General features: G+C 47.2%; 1 protein-coding gene across 3 annotated transcripts in view; it reads right to left on the bottom strand.

Moving 5' to 3' along the window:
- Window positions 1–13,780, bottom strand: part of LOC144106424 (uncharacterized) — a 703,216-nt gene that overhangs the window by 28,082 nt on the left and 661,354 nt on the right. Inside the window, exon 1 of one of the 3 annotated variants that reach the window (XM_077639233.1) lies at window positions 1,936–2,159. The exons of the other annotated variants lie outside the window; for them this stretch is intronic. The gene's annotated coding sequence lies outside the window, so the exon portion shown is untranslated. Of the gene's footprint in view, window positions 1–1,935; window positions 2,160–13,780 lie in introns of those variants that run through there. 3 annotated transcript variants of the gene reach the window in all.

Consider the following 13,780-nt stretch of genomic DNA (forward strand, 5'->3'; position numbering starts at 1 on the left):
GCCCGCACATGACGAGCAACAGTTTCTGCCAGCAGGTTGAACGGTTGCAAGAAGCAGGCTATCCGAGTGCACTCCTGGTAGCAGTAGCCGAAAGTTTGATCGAAAAAAAAAACAGTCATCAGGTCAAAGCTCGCCCGAGAAATACAAACGAGTAGCGGTTCTTCCGTATATCCACAAGATTTCCCATAATATAAAAAAAAATCGGGCAACGTGCAGAAGTCACAGTAGTGTTTTCAGCACCCGATAAACTGGCAAAACCTTGTAGGATGACAGATCCCTTTGCTGTTAAAAATTAAACGTGCACAATAAAGCACCAAAAGAAACGTGTAGAATGTGCAGAAGGCGTCGTATATTCCCTGCCCTTGTCATGTGGAAAAGATTACATTGGTAAGACCGGTAGGTGTGTTAATGAAAAAATCCGAGAAGATAATTGGAAATTTGAGAACGGCAAAGGAAACCTTTCGGAACACTGTTTGGATTGCAAGCCGGTGGGGTGCCATCCAGTTTTCAAAGAATGCCGAATCATAAGTAAAAATAAACAGCAACGAACATGTGAGATTGTAGAAGCCAGACAGATACGAAAACTGAAAGGTAAATGTGTTAGTGCAGCATCTATCTCGCTCTCAAAGTAAGAAACTGATTTCCTTGATGATGTAAATAAAAAGTAAGTGTATGTTATATGTTGACTCACGGCGTGATAGCCTGGTAGTATTTCTGCAATATTCAGCCTGTATAAGAACTTCACATGCAATGAATAAACTTCAGTTGAAAGTTACCGTTCGTGTTGTCTCTTTCTTTGTTCGCCCTGGTGTCTTAGCGCTATATGTTCCGTCATGCCTTAAAGGTATTACGCGACAGCGTTAACCAGTATTGCTCATGTATGCGGAATCGGTAACTCTCGACTTTGCAACCATAGGTCACTGGGGGTCCTCATACTACTCCTGGTACAGTGGGCAAGCGATGGCAGATGTTGCCACCGGTGGGGCTTGTGCGGCTCAGGCTGTCCTTCCCGAGCGACCAATCATTAATTTAACTGCCACTTGCCTCGGTGGTAAGTTTGCTCACCATCTGGTGGTCAGGCTGTGATGACATCACAAGTTCATGTGACTTAGGAGGCTGCTCCGGCTGCGACGCCTCACAGGGCCGCCATCTCCGGCACCGCGCAATTTTTTCCGACAGGGGGGTTCTGACGTTCTTGCGTTAAAAATGAAGCCAGGAGAAATACGAAGGCGAGTGAGGCGGCAGTGACGAGTGCGCATAAACTGCGCGAAGAAGCGGCCCGGAATGTCTCGCACCAAGTGCTTTTCTTTCATGTGGCGATATATGGAAGCGATACCGTAGAGAGACGATGTGTTATTAAGCGATGCAGACGCCTCAGAGGCGGCAAGCAGGCTGACTTTCCCTTGAGCCATCATCCTCATCATTACCACCCTAATCAGGCCAAATACCTCCACTGTAGGGCAAAGGCCACTCCACTTGCCTACAACTAACCCTGTCCTGTGCAAGCTGCGGCCGCGAACTTGCTAGTTTTACCGCTGGGCTCCCGGACTGAGGACCTCACCGACCCAGTTTCAAACACCGCCTCTTCGGAAATGAATGTTTACTCACTCATCTACCCTAATTTCTGCCACCTCCTGCAACGCTTGCCTTCTCATATAGAATCCACATTGTTATGCTTAGGGACCATCGCTTATTTTACCTTCGCATAACATGGCCTGCACATTCCCCTTTCTTTTGATTTGAATTAAGGCATGATTAGCTCGTGTGTGTTCCCTGACACACACTGTTCGCTTCCTGTCTCTTCACGTCGCCCCTAGCTCGATGCGGAGTGCCCAGCTTCCCTTCGTCGGAAATAACTGCTTAAGGAGCGCGTTCTTGGCGCCGAAAGGATAAGAAAGGAGCCGCGGTTGCTCCAACCTTGGGCTCTAGGCTTACCTTGCTTCTCGGCACGCGAAGCTCAGCGCGCGTTCTCTCTTGGCGTCGGAGATTCCCAAAGTGAGCAAGAACACACTGCTGAATGAACGCGCACACGGGAGAAGCTTGCGACAGTGTTCTGGAGCATCTCTGCCCACGCGCGTCGTGACAGGTGCGAGGAGTAGGCGGGGAAAGGGGAAGAACGGAGCACATAAGCGTGACGCAGACCCAAGGTGCGCTTCGCGGACTCGGGCCCTACAACAGTCGAGCAGAAATGCTAAGGGGGCGGGCTTTCGTAACAATGCTACGACGTGGCTCGCAGTCGCGGCCGATCGAGGGGAAGAAAGACAAACGCACCAGGTGTCAAGTGACACGACATTTTCTATTTGCGAGCTCGGAGAACACAGCTGCCACGCCGCCACTCGGGATTCTATTTAGTATCGCTGTCTGTATCTCTTCTTTCTCCGGCTAAGATCGCGACAGAGACGACTTCGAAACGACGCAAACGAAGCGACTGCTAGCACGAAGGCGCAAAAAAAGAATTAAGTGCTAATGCTAACGTTCGCGGCGCCAGAATCAACGACGTGTCGTTACCGGCGTCGAAATTGCTCAAGATATTGCTCAAGATACCCAGAAAAATGTTCCTGTCTGTAATGTGCCTGAAATAGTTCACGTAGCACATCAAAATATGTGGACCAAAAGCGCTTGCTATCCTCGCACTTTTTTTATTTTTAGTGGCGACAGCAGTTGGCGGGGAGAGCTTCGATCCAGGGCGAAGGTAACATTTACATACCCTAGGGAACAGATGCCACATTTTACATATAAGAAAATTTTAAAACTAATGCGTTTGGCGACCAAATGAAAGCGCGAGCATTGCCGCGTGTTGTGCAGGAGCTTTCCAAGACTGGCATGGCGTACACACAGCTCCGTACACAACCGGCCATGTACCAGACTCGTAAGTGGGCCAATAATGTGGCTTTCAACCGCACACGTTGAAAACACAAAAGTTGGAAGGCAACCTTGAAAACTGTGTAAAAGCACGAGGAAGTGCCTACAGCTAATAACATGTACAAAGTAGGCCTATTAAGTATGTCCTTCCCGAGATAGTGCAGTGCTTGACGCATATTTATAACCTCGCTCTTCAAACAAGCCTCTTTCGTGCTGATATGCAACTGGCGAAAGCGGTGGCCATTCACAAGAAAGGCGAAAAGAGCGTTCTGGCTAATTACAGGCCTGTATCGGTTCTCCCATATATTTCAAAAGGCTTTGAACTGATAATCCTTCAAAAGTTTCGAAATTTTTTTGATAAGCATTCGTTAATAATCGATTATCAATATGGATTCACGCCCTATAGATCAACAGACCGCGCTCTACTTGCGCAGAAGAAATAAAAACTGAGATGTTTTGAAAACAGTTACAATAGGCATTTTTGTCGATTTTACCAAGGTACTTGACAAAATTGTAGACCGTATTCTTTTTGCAAAACAGCAAAATTACGGCATTCACGGTCTACGTGTAAACCTTATCACATGGTATCTAGGCTCCAGATCCCTGCACGTATAAATTGACCGCTACTGCTGTGAAACTAGCCGTAACAAAAATTGCGCCTTGTCAAATATAATAGGGAGTCTGAAATAAATGTATACATGAACGAAAGAAATTCGAAGAAGACGACGAGGATGGCGATAAGGATGACGTGGATTAACCGGAGAATAAAGGAGATGAAGAAGTATTCAGTCAGGTGGGAAGAGATGATTGGTGGAGAAGAGAAGAAGAGGACGACGACAAGGATTACGTGGACCAAGGCTATAAGAGCGCGAGGGAGAGCGAGGCACGGGGGCATGAACAGAGAAGCGGAGGCTCCGGCGGGTCAGGGACGATTCGGCTGGAAGAGAGCAACGCCGGCTACTGCTCCGGTGACCTCTAGTTCTACGGCTTCGCACCGCCGACTTCCTGTCCTTAACAAGGTGATGGTTCGGGCTAGTGGGTATGCGTTATGATCCATAGCGCATCAACAAAACAGGGGACAAACACAAGCGCTAACTTCCACTACAGCTTTATTTGGTGCACACAGAATTTATACAAGAAGTAACGAATGATACCAGTCAGATTAGACAAGATACTTTGTGAACAAAGCTTAAAAATCACATGCAATACATTTCATCGGTTGGCATACTGCTCCGAGGCTAAAAATGCCATATCTTTCTTTGTCAGCGACAATGACGGACTGCTGACGCAGCTTTCAGGTCCAGCTCTTTCGATTGCGGCAACCTCGATAATTTCCCTTGTTAATCTATCGGCATTTCTGCCTATCACCTTGCATTCTTTAAAACCAGGCTTGCATTTATGAACACGACAGTGCCGTGCCAAATTGCTGCACCAGAAAAATTGTCCCGCATTTGCAAGGCCACCTGTCCCGACAGCAGGCTTCAGAATAGTTGCACGATTCGGCATAGAAACCCTTTCGTGCAGTGTACTGAAGAAATAGTCTACAGTATCCCGCTTTCATGCGGCAAGGAGTACATTGGGCAGTCAGGCAGATGTCTTAATGAGCGGTTAAGCGAGCACCATAGGGAAGTTAGGGATGGCGGTTCCAGCAATTTGGCACGGCACTGTCGTGTTCATAAATGCAAGCCTGGTTTTGAAGAATGCAAGGTGATAGGCAGAAATGCCGATAGATTAACAAGGGAAATTATCGAGGTTGCCGCAATCGAAAGAGCTGGACCTGAAAGCTGCGTCAGCAGTCCGTCATTGTCGCTGACAAAGAAAGATATGGCATTTTTAGCCTCGGAGCAGTATGCCAACCGATGAAACGTATTGCATGTGATTTTTAAGCTTTGTTCACAAAGTACCTTGTCTAATCTGACTGGTATCATTCGTTACTTCTTGTATAAATTCTATGTGCACCAAATAAAGCTGTAGTGGAAGTTAGCGCTTGTGTCTGTCCCCTGTTTTGCTGCTGCGCTATGGATCATAAATCATGACTTCCTGTCGTTCCTGAGCCTGTTCCGGGGAGTCAACGGAGGACGCTACCACCTGCTACGGCCAGGGGTGTCTCCAGCGCTGTTGCCACGGTGCCTCCAACGCCAGCATCACCGGCATCAATTCCACGGGAGCCTATACGACGCAGCCAACGACGCCGCCAGCGACGCCACCCTCAGCATATCGAACGCCACATTGACGGCGGCTACTGGACCCATGCAACGCCGCATCCGTACCGAACCAACAGTGAGCACGAATGCCGACCGCTAACAGTAGAACGCTAGTAGTAAACGCTAGTAGCAGTGTTACCGGGTCGTGTGTATTTATAGTCTGTGTTTTGTGTTAGTTTTGTTAGTTTTGTTTTCTAGTGTGTGTCACGTAGGGTGTATTAAATGTGCGCCTGTGTGGGTACACCTGTCGCCTAGTCCATTCTTTCGGTCCGAGTGTTCTCCAGAGAGATCCGTGACAAAGTTAAGTAGGACCCCCTCTCTCAAGAGTTTTTCCACGAAAAACTGCTCACAACATCCTCATCTTCAAGCCTTCCAACCAAACGACTATCTTCTGTGGCGATTCTGGGCCCAGCACACAACACACCGTAGATGTCAAGCACTCAGCAGAAGCACACCACTGACACAGCACACCAAACTGCACTTACGGAACATTAACGCACCACTGCCGTTGTCCGTACGGTGCCCTTAATAGACATGTTAATGTCCATAACACACTCCCTTGTATAAGTACACAGCAACAACAAGAACAACAACAAAGAGATACAAACCATTGATAGCTAAAGCTATTCAGTTGGCTCTACTCATGGAGTCCCCTCCAACGTTATCTCTGTCTTCATTCAAATTGGGGTTTATTAGTACCTTATCCCACCCCCACGATGTCAACAGCCCTCTTTGAAACAGTAGGTCGATGGCTGGCATTTTTCCCAGAGGTACACGTCACACGAGGGAACAAAACGTTTAACGTCACTCTGGACACGTGGCCAGAAGAACTCCTCAATGATCCTGGACACCGTTTTGTGAACACCCTGGTGTCCGGCCATAATGGCGTCATGTTCTAAGCGTAACACTGTCTCTCTCATATCCTTCGGTAACACCAGCTGTTGGACCCGCCTTCCTGAGCTAAATATGCATTTCCTGTACAGAAGACCGTTTACCAATTGGTTTTCGAATGACGCGTGGCTCCTCTTTCTTTTCACTTTTTCCCCGACTCTTTCGAAGCAGGCTTTCAAGCTCGGGTCTTCTCTTTGCCTAACTGCAATTTCGCCCGGTGTTACGCTGAGACACATCGTAACGGGAACAGAGAGCGGACGCTGCGTTACTCGGGCTGCAGAAGTACTTGCTGTTGAGCTAGTTGGTTCATCATAAAGTTGAATGGCGCAAGGGAACGAACACAGGAAGACACAGAGACAGAAAGAGCGCCTACTACCAACTGAGTTTATTGCGGAAAACACCACCTTTATACGCCAGTACATTACCAACAACAGTGCGTTATCATAGCCAGAAAAAACTGACAAGTACAGAAAAAGTACAGAAAAAGATTACATTTATGCATAAAAGCCAGAGAATTGCTACTCACAGAACAAGGCATGAAAAATTTACGAACATGATAGCAAGATTAAATGACTAGATCTACACATGACTATCTAAAAAATCCAGTTCCTGCCCGCTGAGTTTGACCGACGAAGGGCTTATGCACGTGGGCCCACCTTTCTGTATGTGAAATGCTTCTATAACGTCCCTTTCAACTCGCTCTCTGCCTCTGCCGATAAACTTTGCCTCTTCCAGCACGGGTCCGCAATCTTTGCAATCTCTGCAGAGATCAGGAAGGTTTCCCCTTTCATTCCGCAATAAACTCGGTAGTAGGCGCTCTTTCTGTCTCTGTGTCTTCCTGTGTTCATTCCCTTGCGCAATTCAACTTTATTACTCGGGCTGTCGCTTGAGCTCTTGTCTCCACTGCCGATGAGAAACTGACTGCACCCGTCTGAGCTGTCGCAGGCCTTTCCTCCTTTGGATGTTGTTCAGCGTCGAGCATCCTCCACTCGGTATCGTGGTCTTCGACACTTCTTGCACCCGTAATGTTTCCCAAGATGAGATCGTAGATGGGTTGGTCTACGCATTTTGCCACTACCTGTCCAGTATAATAAGGCGTGGACACTAGAATCCTGGCTATCTACAAGAATGACGGCCAACGCTTCCCCTGTAATATCCTCGTCCTTCACCACGCTTTTCCGAACCAAAACTATGTTGGCTCCGCTGTCTCTAAGCACCAATATAGGACGGTCCCCTATTTGTTTTTATTTTGTTTATTTTATTTATTTACAGTATACTGCAGACCCTAAATGGGTCCTGACAGGAGGGACAAAAAGGAATAAAAGAAATACAGCAAATAATATCGCATAACAAATAAATAATGCCACACAACAAGAAACAAGCGCTCAGCCACTGCCAACAAGCAATTTTGTCAAAGGCATTGATGTTGTTTAGTAGATCAGGCGGGATTTCATTCCACTGTGTTATTGTGCGCGGAATGTGTATTTAAAAACATCGACCCTAGCGTTGTACGGTGTTAGTGATTAATAATAATAATTCGTTTTGGGGGGAAAGGAAATGGCACAGTATCTGTCTCATATATATTTGAACCCCTGAACCGCGCCGTTAGGGAAGGGATAAAGGAGGGAGTGAAAGAAGAAAGGAAGAAAGAGGTGCCGCAGTGGAGGGCTCCGGAATAATTTCGACCATCTGCGGATCTTTAACGTGCACTGACATCGCACAGCACATGGATGCCTTAGCGCTTTGCCTCCATAAAAACGCAGCCGCCGCGGTCGGGTTCGAACCCGGGAACTCCGGATCAGTAGTCGAGCGCCCTAACCACTGAGCCACCGCGGCGAGTTGTTAGTGATTCCAGGTGATGATTTCTTGTTAATCACGTTGTGTTGGGTTTATTAAATGGATCAGGGCTCATGGAAAGTTTTTTATTTTTGAGTAAGAAAAGTAGCTTCAACCTTTGAACTTTCCTTCTTGTTTGCAGTGTCTGTATGTTGTGTTGCGCCATCAGAGCGGCTGGTGAGTCAGTGGAATGGTATTTGTTAAAAATGAATCTAAAATATTTTTGCTGGATCATTTCAAATATGTTGATGTTATGTTTTGTGTAAGGGTCCCAGACGGTGCATGCGTACTCTAGTTTAGGTCTGATGATGGACGTGTAGGCTAGGAGCTTTGCATTAGCAGGGGCAGCTTTTAATTTATGCCCGAGGAAGCAAGGTCTCTTGGAAGATAATGTTCATATGCTTGATATGTGTTTATTTCAGCTTAGATTACTGGTTAGAGTAACACCTAGGTATTTGTATTCGCTAACTTCCTCAAGCTGGTGAGACGGAAGGTTGTACGCAAATGATAGGTTATTCCGTTTATTGGTTACTTTCATGAATACTGTTTTCTCATTGTTAAGCTTCATGTCCCATCGACTGCACCAGGAATCAATGTTTTGAAAGTTAGAATTAAGAATGACCTGATATTCGCAAGATATGATTGCATTAAACAAAACAAAATAATCGGCAAAGAGCCTAATTTGTACTGGCTCACTAGTTACATCAACAATGTCACTTGTATATATCAAAAAGAGCAATGGACCCAGCACACTTCCCTACGGTACGCCAGAGGTGACAGGGAGGTAGCTGGAACAATGATTATCAATGCTGACAAACTGTGCGCGGTTAGAAAAGTAAGCAGACGCCCAGTTAATTATGAAAGAAGGAAGCCCAGTAAACACAAACTTACATATTAGTTCTTCATGTGGAACAAGGTCGAACGCTTTCCTAAAATCCAGGAAAATAACGTCAATTTGCCTGACATGTTTAATGTATCAGCAAAACTATGAATTACAGATGTTACTTGAATGACGGTTGAAAGTACTTTTCTAAATCCATGTTGAAAGGGAGAGAGAATATCTCTGTCGTTAAGAAAGGCAGTTATATAAGTGGCTACAATATTTTCAATAAGTTTACAAGAACAAGATGTCAGTGATATGGGACGAAAATTTGTAACAGATAATGCGGTACCCCTTTTTCAGTAATGGCACAATCCGCGCAACTCTCCAATCCGAAGGAAAACTGCTAGTTGATAGGCTTGCACTAAAAATTATAGCCAGGAACTTGGATACCATTTCACTATAGCGGTGCAAGAGCATATATGGAATCACGCCAGGACCAGGAGACACTTTTGTTTTCAGATTTAACAACACTGAAAACACGCCAGCAGAAATACAATGCTTAGTTCTGGAGAGCATGATACAGCAGGGTGACGTAGTGGGAAGTTTGATTTCGAATATACACTGTAGAAATATGTGTTAAAATGTTCGGCAATGGTTGCTTTATCGGCGACAAGAACGCCATTGTGCAGAACTTGGTCGACAGGCTTGTTTTTCTTGGACAAATGTTTCCAAAACTTCTACGGAGCATTTCGAACAAAACTCGGCAGCGTGTGCTCAAAGTAATGCTGTTTTGAATGGCTCATTGACGGACGCAGTGCAAATTGTGCAACTGATATAGCTGATATATTTGCCCAATCACCACCGGCATTGCTGCTTTCGACTTGGGTGTTCCGCTCACCGCCTCATTTTCCATTGGCGTTTGCTCTCCTTTCAGCTGTGAAACTTCAGGAGGAGTGACAAGTTCTGCCAGAGAGTCGAAAACGCATGCAGCTCGGTCCTGCGTTCTGTATCGGCACTCATCCAGAGTATGACCCCTCCTCTTACAACCTTGACACACAACCTGTGTCTTTTGGGCAGCGCTACTAGTTCGACAGTCAGCTGCACGGTGTCTCTCCTTGCCACAGAGAAAACGCCTTACTGGCGCCTTAGATGCACCGCCATATGCTCTTGGTTTGGTCGCATCTGTCTCTAGGACCTTTTGAGTTTCCTCCTTTGCCTTACTCATATTTTTCAGCCCTTGAGCCCCGAGGAATTCGTCTGCAGTTTCGGCAAACTCTTCCAGTGAACACAACTTTCTTTCAGCAATAGCGCCAGCTTTGAGCTGTGACACGCTAAAAATTGCTCCGTGACCAGCTTGTCACACACACCTTCAAAACTCTTTTCTCTGTTTGACGTATCAAGCCACATGTCGAAATAATTGGTCAGCCTGCAGGAAAACTGCCTAGCGGTTTCAGAATCCTCAGGTTTCGCGGGGCGAAATCTCTCACGAAAACCGTCTGCCGTAAGCCTGAATCTTTGGAGGAGTGCCTTCTTGACTTTATCGTAGTCCATGGATTCAGCAGCATGCATCGTTCCGAACACATTCAGCGCCTCCCTGACTAAACACATGCTCAATGCTGTGGCCCATTCACTACGCTTCCAGCATTGCTCCAAAGCTTCCGCTCGAATCGTTGCAGATATATGTCACCAAAAGGAGCCATCAGCTTTCTTGGACAAACTCTGGGCGATCTAGGAGATTCTATACCCGTTAAGAAACGCTGACCATTGTCCGTGATCTCCTAATATCTTCCCGCGACATGCGCCTGTTTCCACAAAAGAAACTCCTTCTCCCGTTCTATCCTTCTTTTCTCCTGTTCTGCCTCGAGAGCTCTTCTAGCCTCTCGCTCTTCTGCCTCGCGGGCTCTTTTATCTTCTCGATCTCCTTCCTCGCGAGCTCTTTTATCTTCTCGCTCTTCTGCTTGGCGAGCTCCTTTCGCCTCCCGCTCATCTGCTTCGCGAGCGTCTGCGCGTGCTTGCGCCCTTTCCTCTCTCTGCCTTTTTGCCTCCTCTTACTGCCTCTTTCCCTCCTCGTCATAGAGACGCATCGCCTCTTCTTTGCTTAACCCCAGCTTGAGCGCCAGTGCTAACGTTTTTGCCAAATCCATACTTTCTGCCGTCGAGAGAGCGGAAAAGTCCGACACAAGGCAAAAATGAATCCTGGCACAGGCTCGCCACATAACTTTGCCACGGACTAGGCGACAGTTGTACCCACTCAAACGCACATTTAACACACACTACGTGACACAAAACACTAGCCCACAAAACTAACATAAAACACAAAGACTATCAATAAACACGACCCGGGAACACTACTACCAGCGTCTACTACAAGCGTTCTACTGTTAGCGGTCGGCGTTCGTGATCGCGGTTGGTTCGGTGCGGATGCGGCGTTGTATGGGTCCAGTAGCCGGCGTCGATGTGGCGTTCGACGTGCTGAGGCTGGCGTCGCTGGCTGCGTCGTACAAGCCCCCGGTCCAAGCGCTCGTGGAGGTGATGCTGGTGATGTTGGCGTTGGGGCGCCACCCGGATGGGTGGCAACAGCGCTGGAGACACCCCTGGCCGTAGCAGGTGGTAGCGTCCTCCGTTGACTCCCCGGAACGCGCTCAGTAACGGCAGGAAGTCCGCGATGCGAAGCCGTACAACTCGAGCTCACCGGGACAGTAGCTGGCGTTGCTCTCTTCCAGCCGAAGCGTTCCTGATCCGCCGTAGACTCCGCTTCTCTGTCATCCCCCCCCCCCCCCCCCCCCCGCCGGGCCTCGCTCTCACTCGCGCTTTTATAGCCTTAGCGTTAGTCCACGTCATCCTTGTCGTCGTCCTCTTCTTCTTCTCTTCACCACCAATCATCGCTTCCCACCTGACTGAATACTTCTTCATCTTCTTTATTCATCGGGTCATCCACGTCATCCCTATCGCCATCCTCGTCGTCTTCGACTTTCTTTCGTTCATACTTTTATTTCAGACTCCATATTGTGTGTGACACGCCTCAAGGTATATGCAAATGATGTTCATAACTTAAACGACAAATCGACCTACATTATATACGCGGATGACATCAGCCTTTTGTCCAGCTGTGATAGCATCTCATCGCTTACGGACACTGCTAACCATGCAGGCCCTATTCGACTCAAAAACATGGTCACTGAATAATTCTCTAAAAAAGCATAAGAAAAAATTACTGCTCTTTTTTCTACCCTAAGAGAAAGCAGGTGCTGAATCCGCCTTCAATTTGTTAAGGTTGCGATAATATCAGATATGTAGGGTTTGTCGCAGCGATGGCGTAGAGGTAGAACATCCGCCTCGCGTGCAAGAGGACCGGGGTTCAAATCCTGGTGCCGCGCAATTCTCCACCGGGTTTAAAAAAAAAAAAGAAAGAAAAATCCGCGTGTCGATGGAATTGCATAACCAGGCCTGGAGTGCGGCCTTATCTCGGTGACCAGAACCGACAACGCACTCTCTCACCAGAGCAGGATTTGGCCACCCTGGTGTAGTACTTGGCCACAACCTTCTATGATCAAACCAATTAACCTTCTATGATGTAGGGTTTGAAATCTATTGGCATACAGTTTACAAACGACAGTGACATGGGATGCCCACGTAGTAGCGGACTACCTTTCTCGATATATTGGAATTATCTACCGTCATAAAAAATGCTCTGCTATTGCAGGGGAGGATGAATTCGTTTTGTCCGTTTTTCTACCCGGCTTTGAGTCCCTCTTTTCTTGCGTGGGGAGATACAGTCGAGTACAAACAAGCTTTCTTTTCTGGAAAAAAGGATACTGCATGCTGTTGCCAGTGTATCATATGATTCACCAATTACACCAATCTGCTACGAGAACAAGTCTGTGTCCGTGACACGATTTTTTGACTATGGGTTTGTATATTTTTACAAAGGAACAATAGCCAAAGATGACATCAAGTTTTCTAATGTTCGAAACCTATACCTGACCCATATCCTCATGAAACAAGGTGATGTGGCTCTTACGCAACCCCAGAAATCAGGAGTAAATATGGGTTCATGATGCTGAGGTCTATCTTACCACGGTTTCTAAATACATGCTTCTCTGAAGAACTTTGTCACTTCCTTCCATTCGTAACCGCTCTATATAAGTGCGCTGTTAACAAATTTTTGTTTCTCTTTGTGGGAAAGCAGAACACCTGAAATTCTGATTGCCGCGGTACGAGGTTGCACTCTGCTTTATTTTTTCTCCCTTCCTCTTTGCTGTAGTAGCAGGTATTTCATGAGACATTCGTGTTTATATTCTGTCTCGCCGAGTTCTGTTCTAATTTCCACTCCTTACTGCTTGTACCTGAGTCATTGTGTATCGTACAGGGGCCCGTCAAGCAGTACTCGCCGTCCTCTGTTACTCGAAAAACTGAAATAAAAGAAATGGAGATGTCTCTGCCGCTCAGCCCGTTCGAAGAGAGGCAGAGGGAGGCGAGCACATGTGCCCGATAAGCTAAGGACAACGCAGCGAGCTATGGAAAGAAACAAACTCGGGTCAGTGACATCCTAGTCGAAAGAAGAAATGGGCTTGGGCAGGGCACGCAATGGGATGGCAAGATAACCGCTGGTCCTTAAGGCTAACGGAGTGGATTCCGAGAGAAGGCAAGCGTAGCAGGGGGTGGCAGAAAGTTAGGTCGGTGGATGAGATTGAGAAGATTACATACATTGAAGTATATAAGTTTTGTTTTGAAACTACCAGTGCACTTTTATCCCACGAGGACGACGGGAAAAAGACAACCCGAATGGTCGGAAGTCTAAGAAAGCCTGCAATTGGCGGCGCAACAGGCGGCCAGCTGATATGTTCTGGGGTGCTTCGCGGCTATGCGTTCTGCGTGTCCGCATGATTTCGTTATGCGCCTCGAGTTCCAAGAGCGGAACAGCAGAAGACCTCCAGGTGCCTGTCTGAGTGCTCCTCGGACGAAGATAGTGCTACGGCATGCAACTGCGACAAGGAAGAAGAGCTGTGTATATGCAACGTTCAACGCACCTCCACGTTAGCAAACAAACCGCTCGGCGTGTTCGCTTACCAAGACGCTGGGCTGCATAACCAGCCCTCCGAGGAGTATTATTACAGAATTTATGCACGCCCCCACGTGCCAGACCCTACACATCAGTCGTGAC

The sequence above is a fragment of the Amblyomma americanum genome, chromosome 10 (assembly GCF_052857255.1).
Source record: "Amblyomma americanum isolate KBUSLIRL-KWMA chromosome 10, ASM5285725v1, whole genome shotgun sequence".
NCBI classification, from domain to species: Eukaryota; Metazoa; Arthropoda; class Arachnida; order Ixodida; family Ixodidae; genus Amblyomma; species Amblyomma americanum.